The sequence below is a fragment of the Herpailurus yagouaroundi genome, unplaced genomic scaffold (genome assembly GCF_014898765.1).
Source record: "Herpailurus yagouaroundi ecotype Mexico unplaced genomic scaffold, PumYag 248, whole genome shotgun sequence".
NCBI lineage: Eukaryota > Metazoa > Chordata > Mammalia > Carnivora > Felidae > Herpailurus > Herpailurus yagouaroundi.
Window position 1 is genome coordinate 5787067 of NW_024412465.1, and position 3317 is coordinate 5790383.

A 3317-nucleotide genomic window follows, 5' to 3' on the forward strand; every position below is an offset into this window, starting at 1 on the left:
GCCCTGCCCCTCCTGGATCTCAGTGGCCCTGCCCTGCCTGGATGTCAGTGGTCCTGCCCTGCCTGGATCTCAGTGGCTCTGCCCTGCCTGGATCTCAGTGGCCCTGCCCCTCCTGGATCTCAGCGGCCCTTCCCTGCCTGGATCTCAGTGGCCCTTCCCTGCCTGGATCTCAGTGGCCCTGCCCTGCCTGGATCTCAGCGGCCCTGCCCCGTCTGGATCTCAGCGGCCCTGCCCTGCCTGGATCTCAGCGGCCCTGCCCTGCCTGGATCTCAGTGGCCCTGCCCTGCCTGGATCTCACTGGCCCTGCCCTGCCTGGATCTCAGTGGCCCTGCCCTGCCTGGATCTCAGGGGCCCTGCCCTGCCTGGATCTCAGTGGCCCTACCCTGCCTGGATCTTAAGGGTCCTGCCCCTCCTGGATCTCAGTGGCCCTGCCCCACCTGGATCTCAGTGGCCCTGCCCCTCCTGGATCTCAGTGGCCCTGCCCTGCCTAGATCTCAGCGGCCCTGCCCCTCCTGGATCTCAGTGGCCCTGCCCTGCCTAGATCTCAGCGGCCCTGCCCTGCCTGGATCTCAGGGGTCCTGCCCTGCCTGGATGTCAGTGGCCCTGCCCTGCCTGGATCTCAGGGGCCCTGCCCTGCCTGGATCTCAGCGGCCCTGCCCCTCCTGGATCTCAGGGGCCCTGCCCTGCCTGGATCTCAGTAGTCCTGCCCTGCCTGGATCTCACTGGCCCTGCCCTGCCTGGATCTCAGTGGCCCTGCCCTGCCTGGATCTCAGCGGCCCTGCCCTGCCTGGATCTCAGTGGTCCTGCCCTGCCTGGGTCTCAGTGGTCCTGCCCCTCCTGGATCTCAGCGGCCCTGCCCCTCCTGGATCTCAGGGGCCCTGCCCCACCTGGATCTCAGTGGCCCTGCCCCTCCTGGATGTCAGCGGCCCTGCCCTGCCTAGATCTCAGCGGCCCTACCCTGCCTGGATCTTAAGGGTCCTGCCCCTCCTGGATCTCAGTGGCCCTGCCCCACCTGGATCTCAGTGGCCCTGCCCCTCCTGGATCTCAGCGGCCCTGCCCTGCCTAGATCTCAGCGGCCCTGCCCTGCCTGGATCTCAGTGGCCCTGACCTGCCTGGATCTCAGGGGTCCTGCCCTGCCTGCATGTCAGTGGCCCTGCCCCTCCTGGATCTCACCGGCCCTGCTGACTGGACCTCAGTAGCCCTGCCTAGACCTCAGGGGTCTCGTCCAACTGGGTCTCAGTGCTCTTGCCCTGCCTGGATCTCAGCAGCCCTACCCTGCATGGACCTCAGTGATTTGGCCCTGTCTGGATCTCAGTGGCCCTGCCCTGCCTGGATCTCAGGGGCCCTGCCCCTCCTGGATCTCAGCGGCCCTGCCCTGCCTGGATCTCAGGGGCCCTGACCTGCCTGGATCAGACTCCTTTCTCCAGGGCTGGGAGGGGAGGGGCTCTGGGAGGAACCCGCCTGGGCCATCAGCGCATCTGGGGAGAGACAGACGCGGCAGGGTCCTGGGCGGGAGTGGGAGGTGATCTGAATCCTCGTCGCGTCTGTATGCAGAGTCCGCAGCCAAGGGGACTGTGGACACCTCGCTCTCCGTGCCACGTGCACATGCTGCCTCTGAATTTCCGTTCCTGAAAAGTGTCTCCATCCCGGTGGGCGTGAGGTTGTGCGGGGAGACGTCACAGTTCACAGGCACCGGAAACGTCCCGGTTAGCGATGCCCAGACAGCAGGGAGGTCGGGGCACATTCTGTGTGTATGTCCTGGGGAATTTAAGATTTTGTTTTTTTTTTTACATTTTTAAATGTTTTTTCATTAATTTTTGAGACAGAGAGAGACAGAGCACGAATGGTGGAAGGGCAGAGAGAGAGGGAGACACAGACACGGAAGCAGGCTGCAGGCTCTGAGCCATCAGCACAGAGCCTGACGCGGGGCTCGAACTCACGCGAGATCACACGAGATCTCGCGAGATCATGACCTGAGCCGAAGTCGGACGCTCAACCGACTGAGCCACCCCGGCGCCCCTAAGACTTTGTTTTAATGTGTATTTGTTTTTGAGGGAAACAGAGAGCAAGCACGAGCCGGGGAGGGGCAGAGAGAGAGGGAGAGCGAGACACAGAAACCGAAACAGGCTCCAGGCTCCCAGCCCTCAGCCCGGGGCGCGAACTCCCGCGAGATCACGCGAGATCACGCGAGACCGTGACCTGAGCCGCAGTCAGACTGAGCCGACCGAGCCCCCCAAGCGCCCCAGACGTGCGTGGAAGGTCTGATCGTTCTGCCATCATGGTAGTAACAAAAAAGCATTACAAAAACGTTCCGGTCAGCCGATCTTTCTGCACAGATCACTCCCTTGTGTCGCGGGTTCGGCCCTGTTTTAGAGAAGGACTGAGCACCCAGCAGCAAGTAGGACAGCAAGGAAGGGAACCCGGGAACACGGGAACCCGCGGGAAGACGATGCTGGACGGGGAGCGGGAAGAAGGGGGGGGGCCACGGCAGACCCTCCCCGCGCCCCCGCGGCCTCGGAAATCTGACACGAAACCAGAATCTGTCACGGGCTGTCCTCGGCCCTGGCAAGAGGGCATAGGTCACTCCCAGCAGCAGGTCAAGTGTCCGAGTCCTGGGACACGGAAAAGCTATCTCAGCCCGTCCGTCCCCCGGACCCTCGTGCGGCCCTCCAAGGGGGACGGTCCCGGGGACCCAGCTCAGCCCGTCCATCCCCTGGACCCTCGTGTGGCCCTCCAGGATGGACCATCCCGCGGACCCAGCTCAGCATGTCCCCCGTCCCCTAGACCCTCCGTGTGGCCCTCCAGGGGGGATGGTCCCGGGGACCCAGCTTAGGCTGTCTGTCCCCTGGACCCTCGTGTGGCCCTCCAGGGGGACAGTCCCGGGGACCCAGCTCAGCCTGTCTGTCCCCTGGACCCTCGTGTGGCCCTCCAGGGTGGACAGTCCCGGGACCCAGCTTAGCCCATCTGTCCCCTGGGCCCTCGTGTGGCCCTTCAGGGGGATGGTCCCAGGGACCCAGTTCAGCCCGTCCATCCCCTGGACCCTCCGTGTGGCCCTCCAGGATGGACCATCCCGGGGACCCAGCTCAGCTTGTCCGTCCCCTGGACCCTCGTGTGGCCCTCCAGGATGGACCATCCTGCGGACCCAGCTCAGCCTGTCCCCCGTCCCCTAGACCCTCCGTGTGGCCATCCAGGGGGAATGGTCCCGGAGACCCAGCTCAGGCTGTCTGTCCCCTGGACGCTCGTGTGGCCCTCCAGGATGGACCATCCCGGGGACCCAGCTCAGCCTGTCCCCCGTCCCCTAGACCCTCCGTGTGGCC